Source organism: Epargyreus clarus, unplaced genomic scaffold (genome assembly GCF_041222505.1).
Source record: "Epargyreus clarus isolate Ecla_fem2 unplaced genomic scaffold, WU_Ecla_fem_2.2 ptg000032l, whole genome shotgun sequence".
NCBI lineage: Eukaryota > Metazoa > Arthropoda > Insecta > Lepidoptera > Hesperiidae > Epargyreus > Epargyreus clarus.
In genome coordinates, this window is record NW_027332237.1 from 10,311,738 (window position 1) to 10,331,129 (window position 19,392).

A 19,392-nucleotide genomic window follows, 5' to 3' on the forward strand; every position below is an offset into this window, starting at 1 on the left:
GCTACCTCTGAAATCTAAGCTAGAATGCCTCGGAAAAGTATCTTAACTTTATTATTTTGTTTTCGAGGGGGAAACCTTCAAAAGGTACCCTGTGTCGTGGGAGCGACGTAGGGTTATGTGGGATTCTTACCGCACTAAAACCCCCCCGGTGGCCGTCCTCGGCGCTGCGTAGAGGGCTCCGGGATCTCCAAAGGAACGCAACCGGAGCCCTCTTAGCGCGTTGCCCCGTCGGGCTCCGCCCAGGTGAGCTTGGCGCTCGCCACACCGTCTGGTGCGTACGACGGTACGACGGTATGCGATAACGTAGCCCTATTTTGGTCCCTAAACTACAAGGACAAAAAGTATCTTAACCTTACCACGCCCAAACCAGAACACAGCAGCGCTTAACACAGCTGTTATAAGGCAGAAACCAGACTTACCTCCGGAGTTGAACCCCAAAGGGTTCTACCATTCACATTACACAAATCCCTACAACGCTCAGCTCAGCTGTTCCCAGCATAAATACCCGTCACAGTAGTCCTGCGCTTCCAGCAGTATTTATTAGCAGTTCGTTTAAACAAGCGACGCACATCCGGTAATATCGCAATGAATCTGCGGTCGGGGATTAGCGCCCTCTCTGGACTGTATAAGACATCGACATGTAACAATTACATAGTATTATTCATATTTTTTTATTTTATTTATAATAGTGGACCCGGGTAAACATTGTCAGGACAAGAATATTCTCGACAACAACACCATTAATCAAAAAAGAACTTAGCTTTCAAACTGAAACTAATCATACGACTCACAAAATTTCTGTAAAATTGATTGAATGACGTCGAATGGAGGTACAGAGTGACACGTGAAATTTATATACGCCTATTAAGATTAAGATATAAGTAGCATACAAGTAAAAACAGGTTTGTTTCGAAAATAAGAAGTAATAAATGGAAGTGTTCAACAATTCAATTCAATGATATACGGAGAAATCACACAATGATCTAAATTAAATTTTATAATCAAAGTTTCCTTCACGTCGTCGATGTACAAAGAATATTAAATTAAGTAATAAAAAAATAACTTAAGATATAGATTGGTGATTAAGATTAAGGATGATCGAGTCTATTGTTTCACCGTTCAAAAATACTATTATTTATACAACAATAACTACTACAGATCATGAGCTCTTTACGCTAAACATTATATTGTAAAAGTTAGGAATAATAAGGAAGTTATGTATCATACCAAAAGGATGACAAAAAATTCAAGACTTTGTGTTACTCTTGATTTAAAGTAAGGTATAGATATAAGTCCCGGTATAATATTCTCACATGCTAACAACTTAATAAAGTTATAACACAATTACGCTTCGGTGTAAGAGGCGGCCTACTTAAAGCTTAAACACCGTTTTAGCGCTGAGTTATTATAGCTTTAACAGATGATGTAATGTGGGGAAAGAGCTGTTAAATTGAGAATTGCACTTTATGCTAAATAAGAATGGCTATTTAACTTGATTGTGGATCATTTGTGGAAGTAGTTTAATGATACTTTATAGTTTGTAGCAGCAGTACCTAAACTTATTTCTGCAAACGGCACTGAGAGAATCTATGTTTTGGTTGGGATGGTGTGGAAAGAGGACACGAGGCATTCCTAATTAGTTTTCACGGGTGATAAGGGTTCTACCCATGCGGAACTGTATTCTATTTTGGCATAAAACTAGCCAGGGTTCACACGAGGCCTTACTTTCTTTTATTTTCTTCTTTTCTTTCACACTACATCGAAAAAACAACAATTAAAAAGTCAAATTTTATATGAGTAGGTAATAAAATTATGTATGTATGGATGTATGTATGGATGTATGTATGTATGTATGTATGCATGTATGTATGTATGAATCCATTCATCATTCATTGCAAAGTATATTTCGAATGTGTATGTCAATTAAATGACCCATATACAAGAAATAATGCAATATTTCCGCACAAGAAAATCTCTCAACAAAAACCAGCCTTCAATAAACATAGTTAAACATTTATTCTTTGGCCAACACTAAATCCACATTCCTATAAGCCTTGAAGGTCGACGTCATTGATACTCAAAGTGTATTGACCCCCCGGGGGTTGTAACTAGCAAGGGGGTCGGTGAGTTGGAAACGGGGGCTTATGATAATGCATCTTATTTCAACAGGTTGTGACTATGCTGAAGAAGGCTATTGAGTTTTAATTTTTAAGCTATTGCATAGCTTTTATCGCGGGCTTTGAGCGCGGCGACCGAATCGAGAAATTCCGTAACGAAAAAATCCTAACACCTTATTTCGTCAACTTGAATACATATGGCAGTAATACATATTTTTTTATAATCCGTGCGGAAGTCTTAACATTGCGTTTAGTTTTTTTTTTTTAATTTCTATTATATTGTATTCAAAAATATATGACCACATTATCGAAATGTTTTATTAACATAAGTTATGTTGAAATTCTGGATTAATAAAATAACGTAAAAGAGTGTAATTTTAAACGTTTGTTATTTCGTGCAGCACACACACACACAAGCAAACACGCTTGTGTGTGTGTGTGCTTTGTATGTTGTGGATTTATTGAAAAACAAAAAAAATCTTTTGGTTTTCTCCTAACTTCAATTTGACTCTGCTATATACATTGTGACCTTGGCTTCATTTGGACTCCGATTACCTTATAATAAATAATTATAATTGCATAAGTTGATAAAAATGCTATGAAATAGCTTTACCGCGGCAGTTCCCGAGTGCCGCACGTTTTTTTTTATAATATAGGAGTATCAAAAGATAACATGCAGTCCACCTGATGTTAACGGGATACTGCCGCCCGTGATTATCTGTCGTCAATCACAGGTAAGATAAGATACCTATCTAATGTCAGGAAGCTCTCTTGTGCACAGCGTTGCTACACCTGAGGATTAATTTACAAAGCCTCGAGTAACTCTCACTTATACCCTTCAAACCGGATCATCGCAGCGATGAATACTGCCGTTATTAAGTAGAAAAGGTTTGGCGGTGTTACCTTCGGAGTTCGACCACAAAACGTTCTACCATATTAAAACAGCTTTAACGTACTAACGTTTAAATGTTACACGTTTGTTCCAAAGGCACCGTGTTACTTGTGGTAGTGGTAAAAAAACGGGGCATCTGTTGTCTTTACATAGGCAAAAAGGGGGTCTACGCAACATCGAAAAAGTTTGAGAACCTCAAGTCTCCATGAACAAACAAACGAGTAAATCTTTTGTAGAATAATGATTTCCTTAGGGATAAGTACGGTTACGGTTTGCATATAAATGTTTGTGGCTTTAAATAATTCTATACAAACTTAGTAATGTTTATTCTTTACTAAAGATACAACGTTCTCATTAAAACACTCGTTATGACAATGTAAATACAACAGTAGCACTACCATGAGTTGGCATAGAAACGCCACAATAGAAATTGTAAATAGAAAACTATTGTCATTTTGCTAGTGAATAACATAACTACTATCGTTACGGTATTTCTTGACAACGTCTGTCAAATTAATGACTCATGGGACCGAATTTGTATGGCAATAGATCATAATGACATTCGCTAGCGATTTGATTTCGATAGGTTTTGTACGTTACGAGTGGCTCACACTACAGAATTTAGTTCTACGAGTAACCACCAGAGGCGCTGTACAATTTTTCATACATTTATTTTACGCAGTCGCTAGCGAGTAATACTTTTGTAAACTCATGGTAGTGCTACAGACACGTTTTATAACTGAAGTATCGCTTACTTTCTTTAAACTTTGTAACTAAAGGTAAAAGCCGCCCATAGAAATCTGTAAGCAAATTAATATATAAAAGGGGTTTTGTTTGAAGCTAATCACAGGTATGTTGTCATCTCTAAGGCCGAATGATCATCTCATATACAGGGCGTCCCGTAATTACCACAACAAACTTGGGGAGAACATAGGTGAGGGTCTGACCTCTCTGGGAAAAAAAAATACCTTATTAAAAGTGTCACCGTTTTTGCACTATCGATTGTTTTATATTTATTTTAAAATTCAGCCCCTCTTCATATTCTTTCGTTAACTGCGTGTACAAATTTGGTGATGCAGGGTTTATTTTTTTCTGTTAACACACTCACAGTCCACCACTAGAATTCCCCGTGGGTGCTATGGACACCCGGAGACACACATACAAACACCGAGACCCAGAAACAGAAACTTAAATTCATCATTCAGATATCTGTTGGCCGGGGATAGAACCCGCGACCCTCTGCACGTCAGACCGGTACGGTGACCGCTCCGCCACGCGGGTCGTAAAATTTTTAAAAAGCATCGGTGCCTGCCTGGGATTCGAACCTCAGACCACCTGACTCAGTCGAGTTTCTAACGACTAGACTATCACTGCTAAGTCAGTATATTCCTGTAACATGACCCTATCTTAATTAAAGTGCAAAACAAGATCCACCTAAGTATAAGTACGGAGACCACAAAAATAAAACGGATTCATTGGATTTATGCCGCCGGCGTCCACCGGAAACGCCCGTCCCGTGTTATTTAAGATCCCACAGAGTTACGAAGAGCTAGAGCTGCGAAGAGCTAGAACTACAAAGAGCTAGAGCTACGAAGAGCTGGAGTCGATGTCACGTAGCCTTTGTTAAGATTGGTCTAGATTTAAACTAAAGTGGTTTTAATTTTCGATTTTCGTATAGTAACTTTCAGAATAATAATTGACTTAATAATGATTAATTATTCAATATGTCTGTTTGAAAACATCCATGATTTTTCAAAGTTAAGTGCATATTAAAAATGAATTATAACATCGAAGGACAACATCGTGAGGAAACCTGCACACCTGATAGATATTTAAGAAAACTTCCTCAAACGTATGAGAAGTCTACGTGAGAAGGCCCATGCCCAGCAGTGGGACAGTGATGAGTTGATGACTAATACAAGAACGCCCTTCTATACCTTCTAAGGACCCTAAAAAGGTCCGATTATAGCCCGCGAAGCCGCGGCGCTGCGATTAATTAAAATGAAACCGGAAACAAGTGAGCGGGTAAACGGATATACCCCGGTACACATTCCAATTTTCGGGGTTTCAGCTTCATTTTAGGCGCAGAAAAAACAGATAACGCTGCCCGAAACGCAACTTAAATCAAATATTTAAATTTTTGTACGAAACTGACGTACCAAATAATCATGAAGTACATTTGATGGTAACTGACCTGTAATCAACTCCAAATAGGATTAAAGTGATATTGGTTAAAAGTATCCATAAGCTAACGAACTGAGCAAACGAGCACGTAATCCACCTGATTATAAATGACTACTGACGCCTGTGGACATCTGTAATCAACGACAGATAAATTTAGATTCCTGCGTGCGTTTGGGAACAAATTGTCACCCCTGAGGAGGTCGCCTCGCATAAGTACCTATGTCTCCGTTACCAGACCCTTTAATCAGAACACAGTAGAGCTTAACACTACTCTTATTAGACAGAAATAGGTGTGGCGCTTCAGGATTCGAACCACAAGGGGTTCCTGCTACCTTCTATGTACCGATAATTATAATTGTATATTGTATACTTCTATACCCTCTATACTCCCTTAAAAGGTCCGATTATATCCCGCGAAACCACGGGGCTGCGATTAATTAAAATGAAACCGGAAACAAGCGAGCGGTTGAACGGATATACGCCTGTACACATTCGGAATTTCGGAGTTTCAGCTTCAGCTTAGGCGAAACCAGAAGAGATAGATACCGCCACGCAAAACGCAAGTTAAATCGAGTATTTAAATATTAATTGAAATTGACGTAGGAAACAAGCATGAAGTTCAAGTGAATTTGACACTAGCTGATATTTGGGGTCTGAGCTTCATTTTAGGCGATAGATAGATAAAGCCACCCGAAACACTACTTAAATCAAATATTTAAGTTTATTTTTAAGACATTCACGTAGTAAATAAGCATGAAGTTCTTTTGATGGACCTTTAAAAAACCCATAATAGGGTTGGAGGCCTATCTGAGATCGGCTAGATTAGAAGTTAACTGAGAGGACTAAGTAAGAAGTTTAAAAAGTGGTCCAACTTATTTACATGTTTAATACGCTTCAATATTTTTTGTAACGCTTTCTTCATTCATAAGCATAAACCCACACTAGGATTTCATGTGTCATGGATGCCATGGACACACATAAAAACGAATACACAAACGCCCAAACTTCTGGCTGACCGGGAATGGAACCTGGAACCGTAACGTATCAGACTAGCATCGTGATTCGTGACCGCTTCGCCAAGTGGGTCGTCAATTTTGTTAAAGCATTTAGTTTTCTTTGATCTAAGTTTTCAAGTTGAACTTTACGTGTTTCAACACGTATGTCACCTTGTGAATTCTTTTTGAGAAATTCCCGTTGCAATCAGTCCAACCTAGTTTTTTGAAGTAGCCCGTATGCAGTTTGTAGAAATGTTTTAGCTATCTCTCTTACAATTACTAGAAGTCCACTGTTGCAAATAGACTTCCCCTAAAGGGAATTTAAGTGTACGATCCAGCTTCAAAGTCAGACAAAAATTGTAGGTTTGCGAGCACGGCCACACGTTCCTATCGAGATATAGTAGTATGGAGTATGATTGTAAGAGGTATGATCCAATCCTCGTCCCAGCAGATGAGTAGATAAAATCACTAACCTTGCCTTCCAAGTCGATCTGCGGAGTCGAATCGTGTCAGGGGTGACGCACGACGCTGTCACGGGGATCAAAGAAGCAAGCAAAGCCTGATCTTCCCGAGTAGTTTATGCACGCGCGGTAGCACGGTTAGTCCAAAAGGACAACAGTAGTGAGGGGGCACGTACAGCATGTCTGTAGGCTCTCACCTAGCGCAAGACGACGACATGTCGCACAAAGTGACATTGACAAGACTCCGGTGTAATATTTACATCTACCCACCTAAAATTGGCAAGTGAACATTAAGTGTGGTCACGTAATCTATTTCTGTTTTAGTTGGTGCTGACTGAGAAGGCATCATCACCGCCTCTATTTCTAAAGGGAAGCAGTTAACAGCGAATGGTGTGGATGCTGGCTGACTAAAGTACATTAGTTACATCTTAGTCTTAGATTGAGGTAAAACACTTGGTCTATATGGACTTGGTTACAGAAGTTCTGCGGGCGGCAACTACCATTTACCATCAGGTGAACTGTATGCTCGTTTGCGACTTCGATGTTTTAAATAAAAATATTTTTTAAAAATACATCGAATAATTTAATTTCTAAAAGTCGAAATAACATAACATTGTATACAAATAACAATATCAAACGAATATTTTAATTAAAAACGTCACCAACAAACACAGTTTCAAAACAAGCGACCAATTCATTAAAGAATCGTTTTTACATGCACCCATGCCGTCGCAATTGAAAACCCGATCAGATATCGTTATCGATTCTCGTTCAATCAGATTTAATGATCAATCAAACGGTGATTACAGTTCCTGATCGTTTGGTGCGTTCAGTAATTAAAGCGTTTTGAATAGAACGGAAATACGTAGCAAAGTGCAAACCGCTTTTGTATAATGTAGGAGTCGTAAACGAATATTCACCTGATGGTAAGTGGCTATTGCCACCCGTGGACATCTATAATTAACCAGATAAAATTCCTACCTAAAGTTGGCCACTTGCATGGCTATTCTTGAGGATTAAGTCTGAACGCTTTATAGTACTGTCTCAATTTAACATATAAAATAAATTACATATAAATTGTGATTAAAAAGCAGATAGCCTAAGGGCTAATTTGGCCTCACAATCGGGGAATTCAAAGTCACGAATACCGGACACAGACCTCTGTTTTTTTTTTAATTTATGTAAGTATTATAAATTAATTACCACTTGCTTTGATGGTGAAGGAAAACCTCGTTAGAAAAGCACGCCGGAATTGCAAGGAAAGAGAAATTGTGTGAAGTCGCTATCGGCACTTAACCAGCGCGTTGGATTATGGGCCTAGCCTAATAATCCCTTTGTACTTTGACATGAGATCCGTGGGACAGTAATATGCTGACGACATAGTTATACACAAGAAAAAGTATACCCGTAGAATAATCCCAGTCACATCACAAAGAAGTGTATCAAAACTTAAAATTTTAAAATTTACCAGTGCACTCATACATACACAAAATAAAAATCCATCTTCCCACACATTCATATTTCCAATTTGCAATTCGTAAAGCGAAATAGTCGCAGCCATTCAATTTTATATCCTTGGATACATTTTCCACATATAACTTTTTACGACATAATAACTGTATACAATAACTTTATAAAAACTCCCAAGGGAGGCTTTGGCGACATAATCGGGAGCTTTCTGTGGGGACAGGAAGCTGTGACCACGACTCTAGATAAAAGATTACTTTTAGCTCGTTCATGAATTATTGAAAACAGTGTTAGAAATGTTGGTGTTAAGTTTAGCTAGAATATTTACCGACTACTATTCCTACTATGTACATAGTTGGATATTAAATCATTATACATACAATAGATTTTTTTATATATTGTACTAATACTAATACAGTGAAAGTTTAGTGGTTTGACATTCAGCCTCTCATGATAAGAGTTCAAGGTTCGAATACCATGTTATCACCTATATCTGATTTTTTAAAATTAAGTTAATATTTATTTGTCACTTTAACGTTGAAGGAAAATATTGTAAAAAATATGTTATTTAACCTAATATTCTTAAATATGTCTGTATTGTTAAATGTGTAAGACCTATTGTTTTCTTATTCTAAGAAACTTGGCCAGAAGTGGGACGTTAACGGTTTAAAGATTTTTTCTACAATCACAGGCCCACACGAGGATTCCCAGTGTCGTAGAAGGCATAACATATACAAAGACGTATACACAAACACCCAAACCCACAAAAATCTAAATTCATCATTCAGATATATCATTAATCATTCGTATAATTCTTATATATAAAATTCTCGTGTCACAATGTTACCGTACTTCACCGAAACGGCTTTACCGATTTTCACTAAATTTTATATACATATTCAGTAGTCTGAGAATCGGCTACTATCTATTTTTCATACCCCTAAGTGATAAGGGTTGTTCACCCTTAAGCTAGTAATATGTAAATTAACTTCTTTGCGCCCTTAAATTTCGTATTTACCCTGTTAATGGCAAATAACAGAAATGCTAGTCTAATCAGGCCACTATTTCAAATCCAGTTGAAGCTCTAGCTACATCTCTTGATTAACGACTGAGACGCAATTTCCTCTAAACAGACAGGGAAGTATTGCTTGGAGCTCGTGGCTTTAACATTTTAAATATTTATTCTCATTTCCTTTTCCAGTCCTTGTTAGATTTATATTTATACTTACAAATAAGGATACATTTTCTCGGAAACTTGTATAATATAATGAAGTAGGTAAATAAGCGACTAACATACTACTTGATGGTGGTAGAACTGTCACGAGGAGGAACCACCGCCACGCTTATTTCTGCCTCATAACAGCAGTGTTAAGCGCTGCTGTGTTCTGGTTTGAAGGGTGTGGTAAGGGAGACATACTTCTCTGAGGCGTTCCAGCTTAGTCCTCAGGGGTAGCGGCGCATCTGTGGCCGACCTCAAGTAGGAATATCTAATCCTATCTAGGACTCATTAGAGATGTAAATGAGCGCCAGTAGCCACGTACCATCAGGTGGACTGCATGCTCGTCTACTACTCCTGTTTTATATTAAAAAAAAACTAAACGCAAGAACTCTTTCACGCTAGAAATAAGTGTGACTATAGTACCTTTCCAGTGGAATTGTACAGGTTTTACCACATCAAACTACTAAAGTTTAAAGCCCAACAAACAATCGGTTTAATTTTATTTACATTTATGTACCAAAACAGATAATTTACAACACAATTGAGCCGAAAGTTTCTATCGCAAATATCGCAATACTAAGCAAATATCTGTTTAAAGTTGTCCTTAATTCTAAATTCAAAATTAAATTTGTTGTTACCAACTGTACTTTAATTAAATAATTGACCAAGTGCGAGTTGAAGCCGCATACGGTGGGTTCCGTACCAGCAAACCCTTTATTTCTTATTGTTAGAAAAAAATAAACTGTATTTTTTTATAAAACAGAAGTAGCCTCGCCTCGCGCCTCGGAAAAGTATGTCTCCCTTAAGATGTCCCCCACACCTTTCAAACCAGAACACAGCATCGCGTAACACTGCTGTTATGAGGCAGAAATAGGTGTGGCGGTGGTGCCGCCGGGGTCGAACCACAAAGGGTTCTACCACCTTCAAAATGTCTATCTATTACGGTTCAATACATAAACTGAAAAATTCCGATAAGTAACTGTTTCTTTTATAGCAACCCTTATTTATTTTCGACCCTTTTTTAGTACCTATTTGTTATTATAACGGCTACAGTAATATATAAAAAAATCAACTGTCTATCTAGTATATATATTACGGTTTAGGAGTTAGAGTCCAATAACAGAAGGACGGACGGGCTGAACTTTTATAGCTTCTATGATAATATTTTAAAAAATAAATGGTGGTGGTACGGAATCCTCCGTGTTCAAGTGTGATTCGCACTTGGCCAATTATTTATTTTTATCTCCCTAACCAAGAATTAAATCCGTAACTAGAAAGATACATCGTAAAACCCTTTTATTACTCCCATTCTATCATCGCATTGAACCCTTTTCTACTTTATTCTATTATCCATTCTGGATAATTTACATTGTTTACCAGATGTAATACCATCCTATGCAAGGGAATTACTTATGCAAGGAAAAACATGTTTTCGAATCTTAATAAAAGTGTTTGTTTACCAAACCCATATGTGTATGTATGTATCACTGATAGCCTAGTGGTTAAGACACTCCGCTTTTCGATCGAGGGGTCCGAGGTTCAAACACCAGGTACGTACCTCTGATTTTTAGAATTCATGTGCTTATTAGAAATTAATTATCACTTACTAAAACGGTGAAGGAAAACATCGTGGGGAAACCTGCATACCAGGGAGATTTATTAAAAAAAAAGTCCAAGGTATGTGAAGTCTACCAATACGCACTTGGCTAGCGCGGTGGACTATGGCCTAACAATAATGGGTTGATGATGATGATGTGTATGTTTGTGTTATGTTCACGCCTTTTGCCTCGCACGCGTGGCTTATTGCTTTACAACTATTATTCATTTACAAATGCACTCTTCTTTGTGATCTCACATCTTCACCTCTTCGTAACCCATATGGATTCAGGACATTCGCGTTACAGGCATACGTGCAAACGTAAACGCATGACAGGAAACATGTTCCATGATCCTTTGGCTTATCGTAAGATTTTGTGCTTGCGTTTTGTGGACAATAGCCTGATATTCTTGTCTTTGAAAGAATCCGAGGCCAGTACTGGGACAGTATTGGTAGTAATAGACTCGAAAACTATTAATGATCTCTCAGGCATTTAGGTTTCCTCTCGATGTTTTCTTTCACCTTAAATTAATTTATAATACGAACTTACATAACTTCGAAAATCATGCATACCTGGGATTCGAAGCCTGGACCTAGGCGTCAGCTAAGCTATCACTTTTATTACGTAGTCGCTTATGTGTAACGGCCCAATTCGAAGTTAGTTTGTCGGTATGAGGCTTTAGCAAGTCACTGGCCTTAATGGCTAAGGGTCTTAATTGTGAGGGCCCAAGCCTCGGATTCTTTGCAAAGTTTCCCAGTAGTTGAGTTGTTTGGTCACAAGGGATGGGTACAGCGCCGATATTAAATTGTTTTTTTATGTATTTAGCCTGTAAACAATTCCGTGGAGGTTTCTTATTAGACGGTGAGCAAATGAGTAGGCATAGGCGCTGTAAGTAACAAAGAAAGATTAATAGATTCTTAATAGAAATAATAAAAAAAATACGTGTGGCACTCGGAGACTGTCGCGGTAAAGCTATTGCATAGCATTTTTTATCAACTTATGCAATTACAATTATATATTTATTTTATTTATGCAGTATGCAAAAAGTCATTAACCCGTCAACTGGCGTGTGCGCCCCGGGGCGCACAGATCGCTACTAAAAAGTATCACCCCTGTGCCGGTCGGAGTGGGGGGTGTTAGGTTTTTTCGTTACGGAATTTCTGGATTCGGTCGCCACGCTCAAGGCCCGCGATAGAAGCTATGCAATAGCTTAAAAAAGTCTGTATGATTTAAAAAAACATAATAATGGACATTCGCAAGGAGAGTTATGTACCACTAAGTTTTCATTAAGTTTTTATGTTTAGTATTTGTTGTTATAGCGGCCACCATTATAAATAGGTACTCTGTAAGAAATTCAAGTGTCTAACTCTTACGGTTCAAGAAATAGAGCCATGTCACAGATTGAAGACAGCGGAGGCTTAGTAATAGGGTTCCAATTTTACCATTTTGGTACGGAACCCTAAAAATGAACAAAAATATTATTAGGACACCGCCTCTAAGAGCCAGTCAACGAAGTTTGATTTATGTCTGTCATACCAATGTATGGCAGTTAGGCAATCCTAATTATACAAAAATAAAACAGAATTACAGGTTTTCATCTTAGCCTTTTTCTATATTATATACGTCTTATTCGTAATCTCTCATAATAATCAATTATATCTACTATCCATTAACTATACATTACTAACTAACCACTTAAAATAAATAACAACGAATATATTTCACGAATTAAAAACTCAGTTTTAAACCCAAAAAGAAAATGCAACTACGTAACATTTAGAAATAAATTGCTTGAAGAAACTTTAAAAACTAAACAAGAAGTGGGAACAATAAAAACGGGGTCACGAAAGGATGAACTTGAGACATAATTCCTGGGAAGCATTTATTAAGTTAATGACTTCCGAGGAAGATGTTTCTTTTTCAGAAATTACGGCTGCAGCTAATAAAACTCGGTCGAGCACCACTTATACTTTAAGTTTAATTCTCGTAGATTTTATATTTTAGACTCAGACTAAAAAAATATAGAATCGTGGATAAAATATTGCGTAGCAAATTCTGCACATTTGTCTAATATCTCTAATAAAACTAATAAAACGAGTTATGGTTAAACAATGGAATTGATGTTGATTTCAGAATCGTTTCATTAATAATTCCTAGAAAACAGCAATGAACTAGTGGTAACAAACTCAGCCTCTCAATCGTGTGGCTCGAAGTTCGAATCCCAGATACGAAAATTTGATTTTTTAAATTATTTGCGTATTAGAAGTAAATTATCATGTGCATTAACGGTAAAGGAAAAGTTCGTAAGGCAACCTACACGCCTGAGACTTCTGAAAAAAGTTTTTAAAGTGTATCAATTCGCATTTAGCCAGCGTGATGGACCATGGCTGATACCTCTAATTCTAAGAGGAGACCCGTGCCCAGTAGTTGTACAGTGCTAGGGTTTAAAAAGAAGACGCAGTATCATTTATTAATTCTGTATTTACCGTAAAATTAACTATAATAACTGCTTGAAAAATCCCTGGTATGTCGTTATATGGCCAAATATAATTCAACCTCAACTAAAGCTCAGATTTGCAAGTGCAAAGTCATATAAGTGTTAGTTGTGATGCATATTAATGATATGTGTGGTTTTTTTCTGACGTTTTTTGGTCTGAGATTTCATCATAGTATTTTTATACAATTTCCCTTACCGTGTACCCGGTTATAATTTATGAAGTTTTAGTTTATTCTAATTTTTTTTTTGCGATAGAAGCTAAGCTTTGAAAATAGAGCTATTTGTGGTTCGACTGCAGAGGCTCCACCTCTCTGGCTCACACCCTTTTCTGGCTAATGAACCATCACTCATTTTCGTGTGTCACGCCTTAAAGAAAGGTACTTATCAGAGACGTTCCAACTTAGTCCTCGAGTGTAGCAACGCATTTAAACAACCTACCCAGAGTTGATTGCAGATGTATAACAGCAACTTACCAAGAGATATTCTACTGCAATTGCTACTTCAATACTGTAAGAAACTACCCAGTGCTGTTACGTGGTCTACTCATCTACTAAATAGGACCTTTTGTAGGTATTTTCGTTTGTCCCTGTAGTTCTGGGACTAGAACGGGGCTACGGTATCCCCTGCCTGTCGCAGACGACTAAAAGGGGGCTTCCAGGGTTGCGGGCAGCAAGAGTGGAAACTCCAACCGCCCAGCCAACGACCCCGGGAAGGACGGCGGTATATGTGGTCGCGTACCGTCGTGTACACCAGACGATATAGCGAGCGTCATGCTCACCTGGGCGGAACCTAACGCGGCAACGCACTGAGAGGACTGCGGTTGCGTTCCGTTGGAGTCCTCTACGCAGCACCGAGGACGGCTACTCGGGGGATTTTAGTGCGGTAGAAATCCCACAACTCTTTGTCGCTCCCACGGCACCGGGTACCTAGAAGGTTTCCCCCTCGTAAACAAAATAAACAAAAGACAGAATTTTAATCTTACCTAAAGTTGATTACAGATGTTCAAGGACAGCAGCCACTTACCAATAAGTATATTGTATATTGTAAAAAAATCCACCTAGTACTAGTTGGTCGTCTACCCACTTACCAATCAGGACTTGTAGTTATTTCCGTCTTTATCAGTGAATATATTTTTTCTTGCCTTTTCTTACGTTTCGATAATTTTCTTTATTTCCCTTCTGTTCTTTGCAAAAAGCAAAATAAAATTAATTAATTCCACCCTAACATTCCTTATACGTTTAACTGTTTCTATTTCACAGAACCAATTTAGAGCCTCAAGTTGTGGTTCCTTTTGTTCACACAATTAAGTGGTACTTCACTGTAACCTGAATCTAGATTGTTTCTTGCTTTAACGGATTACTGAAAACCAGAACTTGAATAACTGCGTAAATGAAGTGGTGAATCTTATCTTTGAAGATCGTAATCGTAATTGCTTTGAAATAAGGATAGGGATGTTTTTATATTTGAGCCTAACGATAAAGCAGACGTGCTCGCTGATGGAAAGTAGTCAACGTCGCTTATGAACATGTTCAATACCAGAGGAATCGCCAATACATCGCTGGCTTTGAAGGAGAGCCCTGCACCTTTTTTATAGAGCCCAACGTCATAGCGCTCCAGGAATACCGGAATACCTGGGGAGGAAGTTCTATCCACATCTTGCACGTTCGTGACAAGAACGACTGTCCAAACCAAACCGATGAGAATGATAAGGTCACGGTTTTACACCTTGGTCCAGACCGAAGCAGCACCCTTACTATGAGTTTTTACGTTTCGACAAATATTATTTATTTTTTTATTTATTTACAAATTTGTGTACACAGAACATAACAAAGAAATAGAGTATTAAAAAGAAATGTAGTACAAAGGACTACTTATTCCAACCTGGAATTTCTTCCAGCAGCCCCTATGGTCAGAAAAATTGTATGTAAGGCAAATAAAGTGTGCACAAAATAGATAAGTAGGATAGGTATCATATACATATACATATATACAATTATATACACATAATATATACAATAATATATACATATGACAATATATACATACAAATATATACTTAATTATGACAGTGATAAGTAGTGCTCTTACTGTTTTGGTACCTATTTGTTTACGTATTTGCCCATACAATTTCCAATCAGCGCCCCTAGCGGATTGAATCAGAACTATAGTGTCAGTAACGTAACATTAAATTTCTAAATTGACAAATGGCGATTTATGTTTTGTCTCTCTTTTTTGCAAAAGAGTTGAGCACTTACTTATTGTTACGTTTATTCAGTCTACTAAGCAAATGGAACAGAATAATGGATTGAGTAAACGTAACGTAAAATTGTGGGATGTTTTGAAAAAGTCATGGTAAGGGTACAAATTTCTTAAAGTTCAACCGACGTCCAAAATTTCAAATTTTCAGCATTTACACATTTTTTATTAAGATTTCTTATAAGTTTTTCTGGACCTAAGTTAATAACCGCCGAATTATCTGTTACTTTGATAATCTTACGTAGATTTAATTGTTATATCTATAAGTAATTACAATTTCTCAAGAATATAATACTCAACCAGTAAAAGTTTTACTAGTTTTTTTTAATAATATAGGAGTAGTAGACGACCATGCAGTCCACCTGATGGTAAGTGGTTACTGCCGCCCATGGACATATGCAATCAAGCCCAGATAGGATTATTCCTATTCCTACCTGAGGTCGACCACAGATGCGCTGCTACCCTTGAGGACTAGGCTGGAATGCCTCGGGAAAATATGCCTCCCTTACTTACCACACCCTTCAAACCAAACACAGCAGCGCTTGACACTACCACAGATTAATAAATAGTTTGACACTACTGTTAATAGGCAGAAATAGGGGTAGCGGTGGTGCCGCCGAAGTTGAACCACAGAGGATTCTACCACCTTGAATAGTTATCGAAACCAAATCATTTACATAAACCAATTATTATAACACAACTAAATTATTTGGCATTTTTATTATTTCTGGTATCTACTATCTACCACGGAACAAAAAAATATATCTGTGCACAATACAGGTCTGTAGTGTCATCTGTTATCTGTATTTAAAACTACTTACATTTGTAACCATATACTCTACACAATAATTGTAACATACACTAATAGATGGCGCTGGCGATGGGTTTCTTTAGGACAAATATATATTTTTATAATGAAGGGAATATAGATTTATCATCGCCATCGAGTACTCTGTAATAATTCTTTTTTTAAGAAACTATTTTTACATTTTGAAGGTGGTAGAACACTTTGTGGTTCGACTCTGGTGGCACCACCACCAAACCTATTTCTGCCTAATAACAGCAGTGCTAGGCGCTGCTGTTCCGGTTTGAAGGGTGTGGTAAGGGAGACAGACTTTTCCGAGGCGTTCCAGCTTAGTCCTCAGGGGTAGCGGCGCATCTGTGGCCGACCTCAGGTAGGAATACCTAATCCTATCTGGGATTGATTACAGATGTCCATGGGCGGCAGTAGCATGCTCGTCTGTTACTCCTTTATTATAAAAAAACACTTCTTCGTTTAGTAGATAATTTAAATTAAAAATATTTGATATTTAAAAGTCACATTTAAATTCCTCATGTTAGGGGAAAATTAAACCACCACAATAATTTGAACTTATAATTTATTAAGAACATTTAAAATAAGGAACAAGGTGTGATATGAGCAAAATAATGTCTACGAAAAACAATATATTTCATACTTATATTACGCTTTCTGTTCCTACAACAACAGCATTGGTGTTAAGTATTATAAGTATATCTTCGATTATTTTGAAAACATTTTCCTATAAATTTCATATTTTTTTGTCATTCCAGCATGACAAACTATATTAAGACATTCCTACAGCTAAATTCAAACAGAGACTTTACATAAGTCAAGTAACATGGCTAAATAGTCTGTGAAGATTACCATACACAGATGACCACTCAGATGTCCAGACTTAAAAACTAAGTAAAAAACGTAGTTAATTACATGACAAATAATGTGGAAATATATGTTAAAATACATATCCAATATAATTTCTCCTCTGATAATATAATGTGGTTATTTTCTATATGATAACACTTAACAAATTTTGTCTCCTAGACCCGTGATAGAATTCCGTGTTTTTTGGATGACAAAGACATATAAAACAGGCATCTAAATTCTTCGCTAAGTATCTGCCTGTCTGAGTATTCAACTGGAGCTGTGGCCATCAACAACTACCACTTGCGAATCATTTCATATTATGGGTGGAATAGTGAAAACACACAAATACCCATAAACGAAGTAAAAGTCCCAGGTGACTTATCTTTAGCGACGCATTTCGATCCATGTAATAAATAGAATTTTCCTTCTTTTTTTTTTAACTGCCAATTATCATGCTGAGACACGAAGTCATCCTTCATTCAAATTCAATCTATACAAATAAATAAAATTAAAGTGTCTGTTTGTAATGTCAATTCCACCGAGCTCACTTAGTCAAATGAAAGGCTTATTTGTATTTGCTGAAAAGCAAAGCCTAAATTGGAATTACGGAAATTATTTTCAACTACATATTATAATTTATATTTAATTCATTTATGATTACTACACATTTAATGATAAATGCAAAGGTTCATAGAGAAATTTCAATTTTATTATAATACATATTATATTATATATAATAATTTTATTATTTTTTCTTTTTTTAGTTACCAATCGAATTGGCTCAGTCTTACTTGTTATATTTTCAATGTTTAATACAAAAATAGGCGATATTATTATAAGATTTGAATTAAAAACAACTTTTGTTGTAGGAACAGAAATCTATTTATACAATTTATATTTATGAAAACCATTTCAAATTAATATTTAAAACGAACTAAACTAATAAGTCTTTACAGATAGACAATAATTATTATAAAACTATTAAAACATATACTTATTTCATTTACTTCATATAATGGAAAAGTAGGAAATTTCTTAAGAGTATTTCATATAGAACTATAAAAAGTTTATACAAAGCATTGGTGAACTTTAACATTGATTAAAACATAGACGAAGTAACCAAATAGACTGCAAATTCAAAAAATCCTGGTAATACATAAAATAGTTCTTATGTGAGCCCTACGAAATTCATTGTTCACATCTGCATACATTTGTTTACTTGTAAAATTATATAGGAAAAGCTGTTTACTAGAGTATAGTCCGCGTAAAACTCCTAGTCCGCCCTGCATATAGAAATGAATCTCGTCGGCATAGCAAACTGTATAACTACACCTACTCGCAAAAACTTCAGAGTGGACTAGCAGTTTGACGCGGACTATACCATTATATATTTTTGCCTTCTACCGGAAAATGGCGTAAGAAAAACTTAAGTTTGAAACACACAAAAATTAAATTCAATTTCTTTTTTTTTTCAATAATTTAAATAAATATTCATAGGGCTCTATTTGGTTACTACCTCTATAATATTATATTCATATTTATCAAGGTAATCTTAGAAAACATATATATTTGAAATATGTTATAAAATGTATTTACATAAGTTTGAGATAATTTCCTTATTCTCTCTATCTTTGATAAAGACATGAGTGTTTCTATTTATTTTTCTGATGATTTCCAATATCTTGAATATTTTATAAATATAGACGCATTTCATTTGAAATATGAATTCAGGAATTACACATAAAATTGTTATTATGGAAAGTCGTTGCAATGCAATATTCATCTTTTTGCTGCAATACTCATATTGTTTTTATAAAATATATGTAAAGAATTGTATCTGAATTCACAGGTGATCTGATGAAAACTTAAAAGGATAATTATAATAATACGTCATTACTCATACACAGAATTATTGTTGTGTACATACAAAGCAAAGAGCACACAAGGATAACAAATTATGACCCTTTCATGTGCATCAATATCAAACATAATCTAGATTTTAGACGTGTACTTGTTTTCTGGAGATAAAATAACAAATCC

At 36.4% G+C, this 19,392-nt stretch overlaps 1 protein-coding gene across 1 annotated transcript in view; it reads right to left on the bottom strand.

The window, feature by feature from the left end:
- Positions 1-19,392, bottom strand: part of LOC140755020 (G protein-activated inward rectifier potassium channel 3) — a 502,832-nt gene that overhangs the window by 81,195 nt on the left and 402,245 nt on the right. The gene's annotated exons all lie outside the window — the stretch shown is intronic.